This window comes from Delphinapterus leucas, chromosome 7, assembly GCF_059928025.1.
Source record: "Delphinapterus leucas isolate spDelLeu-1000000601 "Yukka" chromosome 7, BTC_Dleu_Yukka2, whole genome shotgun sequence".
Classification (NCBI taxonomy): Eukaryota; Metazoa; Chordata; class Mammalia; order Artiodactyla; family Monodontidae; genus Delphinapterus; species Delphinapterus leucas.
The window spans coordinates 87323572-87334845 of NC_143135.1; the positions used below are offsets into that span (position 1 = coordinate 87323572).

Sequence of the window (11274 nt, forward strand, 5' to 3'; positions counted from 1 at the left end):
GAGCCTGCATGAGATCACCCAGCAGAAAAAGGACAAATAGAAGGTTTGAGGACTGATCTCAGGGGCACTCCAACAAGGGCTTAATTTCCAAAAATACAAACAGCTCATACAGCTCAATATCAAAAAATCAAACAACCCAACCAAAAAAATGGGCAGAAGACCTAAATAGACATTTCTCCAAAGGAGAAATACAGATGGCCAATAGGTACATGAAAAGTTGCTCAACATCACTAATTATCAGAGAAATGCCAATCAAAACTTCAATGAGGCAGCACCTCACACTGGTCAGAATGGCCATCATCAAAAAGTCTACAAATAGGGTTTCCCTGGTGGTGCAGTGGTTGAGAGTCCGCCTGCCAATGCAGGGAACACGGGTTCGTGCCCGGGTCCGGGAAGATCCCACATGCCGTGGAGCGGCTGGACCCGTGAGCCATGGCCACTGAGCCTACGCGTCCGGAGCCTGTGCTCCGCAACGGGAGAGGCCACAACAGTGAGAGGCCCGCATACCGCAAAAAAAAAAAAAAAAAAAAAAAAAGTCTACAAATAATAAATGCTGGAGAGGGTGTGGAGAAAAAAGAATCCTCCTACACTGTTGGTGGGAATGTAAATTGGTGCAGCCACTATGGAGAACAATATGGAGGTTCCTTAAAAAGCTAAAAATAGAGTTGCCATATGATCCAGCAATCCCACTCTTGGTCATGCATCTGGAGAAAACTCTAATTCGAGACACACCCCACTGTGCATAGCAGCACTATTTACAACAGTCAAGACATGGAAGCAACGTAAGTGTCCATCAACATAAGAATGGATAAAGAAGATGTGATATATATATACAATGGAATACTACTCACTTATATATATAATGGAATACTAGTCAGCCATAAAAAGAATGAAATAATGCATTTGCATTATTTCCACATGAATGGACCTAGAGATTATCATACTAAGTGAAGTAAGCCAAATATATGATATTATGTGGAATCTAAAAAATAAATGATACAAATGAACTTATTTACAAAACAGAAACAGACTCACAGACATAGAAAACAAATGTATGGTTACCAAAGGGGAAAGGGGGTGGGGGAAGGAACAAAATAGGAGTTTGGGATAACAGATACACACTACTATATATAAAATAAATAACAACAAGGTCCTACTGTATAGCACAGGGAACTATATTCAATACCTTGTAATAACCTATAATGGCAAAGAATCTGAAAAAGAATATAAACATATATATATAACTGAATCACTTTGCTGTACACCAGAAACTAACACAACATTGTAAATCAACTACTATACTTCAGTTTAAAAAAATGTGTCCTTGGGACTTCCCTGGTGGTCCAGTGGTTAAGACCCCATGCTTCCACTGCAGGGGGTGCGGGTTCAATCCCTGGTCAGGGAACTAAGATCTTGTATGCTCCCGTGTGGCACGGCAAAAAAAAAAAAAAAATTAAAAATTTAAAAATGAGTCCTTAAAGACGAGGGGAGGAAGCATTTGTAGAGGGGAAAAGTAATTAACATGACAAATGCTGCTGGTCGATCAGAGAGGGCTGAAAATTGACCATGATATTTACCACGAGGAAGTCATTGATTACCTTGATTCAGGCAATCTCAGTGAAGTGATGAAGTGGAAGTCTGACTTTAATGGTTTGAATAGAGAACGGGAGAAGAGAAAAGGAACACAGAATACACATAACTCTTTTAAGGAATTTTTCTGTAAAAGGGAACAGAGAAATAGAACAGTAGATGGAGGGAGATGTGTTTTTAAGCCAACTTCATGGAGGCATATTTTATATACAATATAATATAAAATAAAATGCTTACATTTTAAGTATACTCTTCTATGAGTTTTGACAAATATACACAAACTAGTTATCTCCACTACAATGAACATATCGGATATTTGCATCACCTCAGAAAGTTCCTTCACACTTCCTGCTGTCAGCACTTCCTCATCCTCAAACCCAGGCAACCACTGATCAGATTTTTATCACCATTGACTTTGCGTCCATTCTAGACTTAATATCCTGGAATCATACAATATGCAATCTTTTGTGTTTGGCTTCTTTCTCTTCTTTCTCCGTTGTTGTGTTTATCAGCAAATCATTCCTTTTTTTATTGCTGACTTGTATTCTATTGATGGACATAACACGATTCGGTTATCTATTTACTTGCTGATGGGATATTGGAGTTGTTTATAAATTATATAAAAATATATACGTATAATGTATATATGAGTATAGTATATACAGAAGCAAAAAAAATTGTAACTATGTGTGGTGATGGATGTTAACTAGACTTATTGTGGTGGTCATTTTGCAATACATACAAATATAGAATCATTGTTATACACTTGGATGTTAACTTCTTCACATTTTTATAATACAAAGACATTTTATTGAATTCTGCACATGTGCAGAAATTGTAAACATGTAAACATTTATATATAATATGTATACTTTTATAAAAATAATATATATCATTTATGTGTATATAATTCATTGTATCATTTATACATAAATAATTTTTACATACTTGTATTTATATATATTATACATTTAATCTTGTCTGGATTAAATCAGCTTCTTTATGTGAGAAAAACCTTTTCTAACCAACAATTAGATGTCAATGAATATAATGTTAGCATACACAAAATAATTAACATTTATTTATAATCTGTTAGATCCTATGATGACAACAAAATAAAATCTGATTGCATACAAGAGATTTTTTCCTTTGCTCCCATCCAAATACATCAGGTTATCTTTTCTTTTTTCTACAAAGGCTCATATTGACTGAGCAAGCCAAAGTAGAAAAACTGCTGTAATGAGAGGAAAACGAAGTGCATTGAATCTAAGGATTATATAGGGATGGAAAGAGTATGAGAATTTTAAGTGAGAAAAGCTAGATTGAGTTCTTGACCCACCACTTCTTAACTATGCGTCCTTGGGCAAGATACTCAACCATTCCCCCAAATCCCAGTTTCTCATCTGTAAAATAAAAGCAATAACAGAAATAACATTCAGGGAGCACATGTTAGGTGCCAAGCTAGCGCTTCATGTGCATTACTCCATTTACTCTTCACATCAACCCTTTCAGGTGGGTACTGTTATATTCTCAATCTGCAAATGAGGAAGCTGAGGCTTGAGAAGTTAAATAATTTGTCCAAGATCTCACAGCGAGTAAGCGATGAGGCAGAGATTCAAAGTTTGATTCCAGAGCCCACAATCTTAACTATTACACTATACTACCTTACCATAATAATATAATGTGATAATCGAACTAGTTAATGTATGTTAAAACGCTTAAGTTACTTGGCACGTGTTATTTCCACCTCATTAGAGGGGGTATCATTAATCAATAGAGAGCATCAAGATTTAAAGAAATGAGCACTGAGATTGTTAATCAGGGGCCCTGGGATTGTCCGTAAATCAGAGCAGTGGTTGTGGCAACACCGCTTAACACTTCCAGCCTCAGTTTGATTAACCTGTAAAAATGATTAGGTAACATTTAACTCTTTCTAGCTAGAAAATTATGTCACTTTGTCATTTTATGACTTTCTGGACCTAGCTTTCTCTCATCTGATGGTTCTAAGTTTTCTTCTCGGAGACTTTGTTGTGTTTTCCTCCCTTGTTCACACCTCCTGAATGCCTTGAGTTCATATACAAGATTTTCAAAACGTATAACATGCTTAGAAATATTTGTGAACAATGGAATGACAAATCTTTTTTTCCTTTGGAAAGTTTTGTTTATTTTGTTTTGTTTTGAGAAGGTAATGCATTTTCACTGTCCAAAAGTCAAAACCCTATCACAAGTCATACACTGAGGAGTTTTGCTCCCCACCCTGACCCTGTCTATCCTTTTTCCCCTGCCTCCATTTCTTACTTTCTGATTCATCCTTCCAGTGATTATCTATCTATGCAAGTTCAAGCAATATGAGTATAAATATTCCTATTTTCTCCCCCTTTTACACAAAAAATGATACATTATATTGAGTGTTCCACACTTTGCCTTTTTCTCTTAACAATGTACCTTGGAAGTTACCTTACATCAGTACACACAAAGAGCTTCCTTTACTTTATTAATTTTTTTAGTTGTGTATTATTCAATTGTGGGACAATACCATCATTTATTTAGCTAATCTCCTAATGAAGGACACTTGAAGGGCATTTCTAATATTTGCTATTACAGACTATGCTGCAAATGAATAAAACTGTACACATATCATTTCATATTATACACAGCTGTATCTGTAGGACAAATTCCCAGAAGTGGAATTCCTGGGTTTTAGAGTAAATGAGTTTGTAACTTTTATAAATATTATCATATTGCCCTGCATAGAAGTCAGACCATTTTACACACCAGCTAGGAATATATCAGAGTGTCTACTTCCCCACAGATTTGCCAACATCGTGCTGTCAAACATTGGATTTTTAAGAAATCTGACAGGGAAAATGGTATGCAGAGTGAGTTTAATTTGCATGAAGATGTAGCTTTTAAAAAAGAGTTGGAACCGTGGTGGGGTGGGGATGGTGGTGTGATTGGGCAATTGGGATTGACGTGTATACGCTGATATGTATAAAATTGATGACTAATAAGAACCTGCAGTATAAAAAAACAAACAAACAAACAACTAATACTAAACTTCCTTTGGGTTATTTGTATGGAAATATGTTAATATAAATGTTTCAGACATTACATGAAATTTCTAAAAATCTTATATGTTCTGGTATAATGTTATAAGTCATAATTCTAGTTATTACTTTAAAATGTATACCTCAGAAATAACTAAATTTCCTTGTCAATTGCTATGAACTTTCATCAAATCTTTAACCGTGGTCATTTTTAAGTCTTTTGTCATTTACAGACAGTTCTGGGTGTACTCTGATGCTTTTGCAAAAATGTTCCTATAAAGGGGTTTCATCTTCAGGGAATTCATGGAAAAGACTCTGACAAGTACAGGTTTCTGGTAACTGACTCTACTGCTGAACTGAAAGAATAAGCATTTTCAGAACACTAATGGAAAACTGACGAATTCATAAAAGTACTAACAAAGATCAAGATTTAAAAAAATTAATTACATGGGACTGAGTGAACTGATGAGGCTGATTATAATTTTTGTGACTTTCTGTTTGAATAAAAAAAAAGATAAGTACTAGAGATGTAATGTACAACATGATAAATATAATTAACAGTTCTGTATGTTATATATGAAAGTTAAGAGAGTAAACCCTAAGAGTTCTTATCACAAAAAAAAAAAAAAAGAGTTGGGAAGTTGAAATGCTGGCCAAAATTCAAGGTAAATTTTGGTAGAAAGGGATTCTTCAAAGCAGACCCTAAGTCTAAAGCTTTGCAGCAGACTAATACGTAAAACTGACTTTGGAACAAAACAAAAATATTTTTCAGTAACTCAAAGATTTATGTCAAGGAAGTTCACAGAAATTTGGCAACTGCTCTGTAGTTACTCAATCTTAATCCAGAAAGATCAAATGCTGCATTCCTGCAGACTGGCCTTGAGCTCTCCCGCAGCCCTGTTAACTGAATTTTATTTATTGTTGGGTTCTAGTGTGGCCTGCATATTAGTAACTCCAAATTAATAACTGCATATTAATAAACACCAAAGGCAAAATAATACACATATAATGTCTTGAACAGATATCATAGAGCAAAAATGGCACAAATGATGAAAAATAGAACTGGAGGAAATCCCTTTTGTTAGTGAGTCAATCTCTCCCTCTCCTTCCCCCTTCCTCTCTCTCTCTCTCTCTCTCTCACACACACACACACGCACACACACACACACACACACAATCCCAGCAGAAGCATTTCTTTCAGAATCAAAGAAACAGAAATGTGCAGATTCTGTTCTACTTTTCCCCTTGACTCCAAGGGAGGAAAGGAATAAATCCATTTTGGGGGGTAGAATGTAATGTAAAATATGTAGTGTTTCTGCTATGTTTGTATGTTATAGAAACTACTGTACTGAAGGTCATCTAGTATCATTTCTTTTGGTAACACTTCACACCTCATTTAATTTAACTACAAATTATGCCTCATCTTATTCATCAAAATAAAATGGTAATAATGCTGATAGCCACCTCATAGGGTTTTTGGTGAAGATTTAAAAAGTCTAACATATAAAGTGAGTGCTTGGCACAGAGTCAAGCATTCAGTAAATATTAGCTGTTATCATATTTACTTTTTGTTAGTAAGAAATTTCATGTGACCGTAGAATCTTTGGACATGGTATCCATGGAAGGCATAATATGCATTGCTTTTATATATTTAGGAAAGTCTTGAAAACTTAATGCACAGTGGTCAAAATCGACACAGAAAGTGAGAGTGATGATGGAAAGAGTCCTGCAATGGTTAGCGTTAATGCTAAACTTGTTTGATTTTTAAACTCAAGTGTGAGAGGCAAAATAATGGCCCACACAGATGTTCATGCCCTAATACTTGGAACCCATGAAAATGTTCACTTATATGTCAAAAGAGTTTTTGCAGATGTTATTTTGGATAGGACCCTTGAAAATGATTATCCTGTATCATCCAGATGGGCCCAAACTAATCATGAGTCCTTAAAAGAGAGAACCTGCTGTGGTCAGAGGGAGAGATACGATGATGGAAAAAGGGTCAGAGAGAAGTGATGTGAGATCTCACCCAGCAGACCAGCTGTTGTTGGCTCTAAAAAATAGAAGTGAGCTAATGGAACACAGGAGGCCCCTAAAACTGGGAAAGGCAAGGAAGCAGACTCTCTCCTTGAGCATCCAGAAAGGAACAAGGCCCTGTCCACACCTTGATTTTAGCCCAGTGAGTCCCAGTTTGGATCCATCCTATAGAACTGTGAGATAGTCAATTTGTTACAGTAGCAAAAGAGAACTAATAAACTGTCTACTGAAAAAACTGCACAACATGAGAGCTGTGAGTTTCAGTTTTACTTGGGGACTTACTGAGGACTATAGCCCAGGAGACACCTCTCAAATAGCTCTGAGGAGCTGCTCCAGAGAGCCTGGGGGTGGGGAGGTCAGTAGATTTGTGATTTTGGAGAAGAGGTATGTGCAATCAAGCACACATCTTGGTAGAAGGTTACTGTTAGTATGAGGAACAGGTCTCTCAGTTAATGATTTTAGTGCTTTTCTAAGTATGGGAAGATGCAAGAATCTGGGTTCATGAAATTTTCTCCTAAAAGTATCTAACTATCTGAGGGCCTGTTCTGCCTCTTTTCCCAGAGCACAGAGGGCCTCATCGCTGATCTTCACCCTGAGTTCTTTCCAGGGCGTGCGGCAAGTCAGTGCGTGCAGTGGCTAATGACTCAATTCTTGTAGAAATGGGTGGCGAGTGACATTCCTTAGTTGGCAACACCAAGGTAGCAATCTTTTGCAAGGACATAGAACTTAGGTACATTTATTACATGTTTTGTACTAAAAAAAGTTTAAATGAAACATGCCATGAATAAGTAAACAGCACCAAAACTATATATTCCGCTGGCTTGAACTGTAGATGAATTAGGTACACAATATGCCAGTTTGCTGTTCTACAACATTTGAGATGGCTTAGCCCAGGCCTGAGGCTGAAGACTTTTGAGGTGTTGGCAATAAAGTCGAATCACTGGTATTTCAGGGCAATGTTGAATCCATCTCTGTTGAGACATTCAGACATACATTTATAAACGCACTGGGTGGTTTTATCATGCTTGGTGAAATTACATCTTTTGGAAACTCTTTTGGCAAGAAATAGTTTGGCCCACATTTCAGAAATTTAAAATATGGCATACCCTACATTTCTAAAATTGTAGAATTGAAGGACTTTCAGATCATTTTGTGTGACAAAACTTAATGAAAATAAATTAACATTGTGCAGTTCACCTTTTACAATAGCAATAGTGTGAATGAAGACTACTGATGTTTGTTACTGACTCACAGTGCAATATGGTCTTGAAAAAAAATATGCCAACATTGAAATATCAGAATTTTATAAATATCTCCGGGGTAACTTACATATAAATCCATTTGGAAAGTTTCTGTCTATCTTCTGATGTACTTACACTGTAGAACAAAAATATGTAAAAGACACATTCTAACATTTCAACTATATTGTGTTCTCTATATCATTTTTTTGAAACTTACTGACACTTTATTACCTAGTACATTGTCAAGTTTATAAGTACTCTCTCTGAACTTATCAGAAAATTGGATTACTTAAGTACAGGTTACTACATGTCTGAAATTTATTATATTCTTTTTTTTTTTTTTTTTTGCGGTACGCGGGCCTCTCACTGTTGGGGCCTCCCCCGTTGCCGAGCACAGGGTCCGGACGTGCAGGTCCAGCGGCCATGGCTCACGGGCGCAGCCGCTCCACGGCATGTGGGATCTTCCCGGACCGGGGCACGAACCTGTGTCCCCTGCATTGGCAGGTGGACTCTCAACCACTGCGCCACCAGGGAAGCCCCTGAAATTTATTATATTCTTATTGATAGTTTGATCTATTACTGAAAGAGGTATGTTAAAAGAGTCTCCAATATGATTGCATATTTTTCCATTTCCATGAAATTCTGTTTTATAAATAATACGTATATATACATATATACACATCACATATACATAGGCTATGTTATGTTTGGAGTCACAAGATATTTCAGGTTAATTTAAATGTTTAGCATTAGATAGTGGTCCCATTTATATTTTATAATGCAATTTTCCCCTCAAAGTCCATTTAATCAAACAGCAATACAGCAAATTAACTTTCTTTGAATTATTTTTACCTAGTATTTGTTTTTCTATTCTTTTGTCTTCAACCTTTTTGTTTTCATGATTTTGATGAGTCTCTTCTAAATGTGGTAGAGTCAGAATTTTTGCTTCCTAAATGAAAGTCTGCCTTTTATATTGGTGTATTTAATCCTTTTGATATATTGGAATTTATTTTCAAGATTTCATTTTACTCTTTTAAAACACGTGCCTTTTAAATGTTTTCCCCCTCCTTTTATTCATTCTTTTGGAGCTTAAATGATGTACTTGTCAGGATAGAGGCCAAACTGCAAGAATAACAAAAAGACTTTAAAATAAGTACCTTAAAGAGCATAAATGTTGACTTCTCTCTCATGGAACATTTCAGAAGTGGGCCAGGATGGGGGTAGGGGTGGGGGAGGCGCTGCCACATCAACATAGGTAGGCAACTCTACTACCTGAGGTCCTTCAGGTATTCAGGCTGGTAGATTGGTTCTGTCACTCTGCTATCTTTAATGCTTAATTTCAATTTTTTTTGCATCTCATGTGATCACTCTGGTTGTTGCCATTTTCTAGCCTGTGGAAAAGGAAAATAGAGAAGGCTTCCTTATAAAAAGTTTATCTGTTTTCACACATCACTTCCACTTGCAGACAACTAGCAAAAACTGTAATAGGGACACAACTAGCTGACAATGAAGTTGAGAAATGTGGCCTCTGGCTGGTAACTCATGTGCTCAGCTAAGATTCAGGGTACTCTGTTCCTAAAAGGAACAAAGGGAAAAAGGATTCTGCCAATAACACTTTGGCTCATTACTCCTTTCCTGCTTTATATGATATATTCATCCAGTAATAGAAATAGTTCTATCTTGCTTTTATTTTTATCCTTTGATGAGATCATAGTTACTGTTACAATCAAGTGTTATTTAGATTTACCCATACGTTTGCTAATTTTTTTGCTTATCAATTCTCCTTGCCCCTTAGTCCTTCCTTTTGGGTTCAATTTTTCTATTCTTGAAGAACATTGTGTTGTCTATTGCTGCATAACAAATTGCTCTAATATGTAATGGATTGAAACACCTATTATCTCACAGTTTCTGGATGTCAGAATCTGGTGCGGCTTTGCTGTGACCTCTGCTTCTGGGTCTCTCCCAGGCTGCAATCAACGTGTCAATGGGGGATATGGTCATCTGAAGGCTCAACTGAGGAGGTATCTGTTTCCACCTCACTCAATTGTTTGTTGACAGGATTCAGTTCTTCGAGGGTGGGCAATTGGACTAAGGTCTTGGTTCCTTGCTGGCTGTTTGCCAGAGGCCACCCTCTGTTCTTTGCCCTGTGAGCCTCTCCAACGTGGCAGCTTCTTCATCATGTCATATAAGCATAAGGGCAATAGAGGAAGAAAGCCAGCAAGACAGAAGTCACAGTCTTTTATAACCTAATACCGGAAGTGACATCCCATCACTTTTGCTGTATTTATTTGTTAGAAGCAAATCACTCAGTCCAGCCCACGCTCAAGAGGAGCGGATTTTACCTAGGCATGAATCCCAACAGGTGGGGATCAGTGGGAGCCAGGTCAGAAGTTGCCTGCTACAAACATCCTCTTTATGAGTTCTTTTAGTAAGAGTCTTAGGGCAATAGCTCTATCAATTGTTGTTGACTTAAAAATGTCTTTATTTCAGCCTCATCTATTTCTTCTGGGACTTCAAATAGAAGTATGTCAGACCCCTTGATATTGTAACACAAGCCAATGCTGCCATGTTCTTTTTTTTCTCCCCCAGTCTTTTTTATCTTTGGATGTCATTTTGGGAGTTTATATTGCTGTGTTTTCAGGCTCACTGATCTTTGCTTGTGCAATGTCATTGATTTCTAACCTTTGTACATTTAGACATTTCAAAACACACTTCCAGATGGCTCACCATCAAAGGATAAACAGAGTAGAAATTTGAAAATATTTAAACTAAACAATAAAGAAAGTATTTTGTTTCAAACTCTGTATGCAGCCAAACATAGAACTTAGGAAATTTTAAATAGAGGACTTTAAATACTTCTTTAAAAAACAAAATTGAAAATTAGTGAGATTGTATCTAGATCAGGAAGTTAGGAAAAGAACAAACAAGTAAATCTAAGGAACTTAGAATGAAGGAAATTATAAATATAAATGAATAAATAAAATTAGAAAACAAAGATACAGGTGAGATCAATGCCAAAATTGTTATTTGAAAAGCCTAATAAAATCAACTTTTGGCAGAATTATTCAAAGAATATAGGGAGATGACCCAGAAAATAATATGTGAAATATAAAAAACAGTATACCTATAGATATATCAGAGGTTTTTTTTAAAGATAAGTAAATAATAGGAAAATTTTATGCTAATAAGTATTGCAAATTAGGTAAAATACACAATTTGCTAGAGATTTATAACTTTCTAAACCAGCTTTTGAATAAATAGAAAACACGAATAAACCTGTAAGTATGACAGATAAATAAAGGGAGGCAATCGAGCATTTATTCCGCTTTTCCTATACAAGCTCTATTTTTATTCCGCTTTTC

At 36.2% G+C, this 11274-nt stretch overlaps 1 long non-coding RNA gene across 1 annotated transcript; it reads right to left on the bottom strand.

The window, feature by feature from the left end:
- Nucleotides 1-4758: 4758 nt before the first annotated feature.
- Nucleotides 4759-10901, bottom strand: LOC149748808 (uncharacterized). The gene is made up of 3 exons (XR_016393925.1): nucleotides 9070-10901; nucleotides 8001-8048; nucleotides 4759-7642 (listed from the first exon to the last, which is right to left on the bottom strand). It is a non-coding gene; the product is annotated as an uncharacterized LOC149748808 (long non-coding RNA).
- Between the last annotated feature and the right edge of the window lie 373 nt (nucleotides 10902-11274).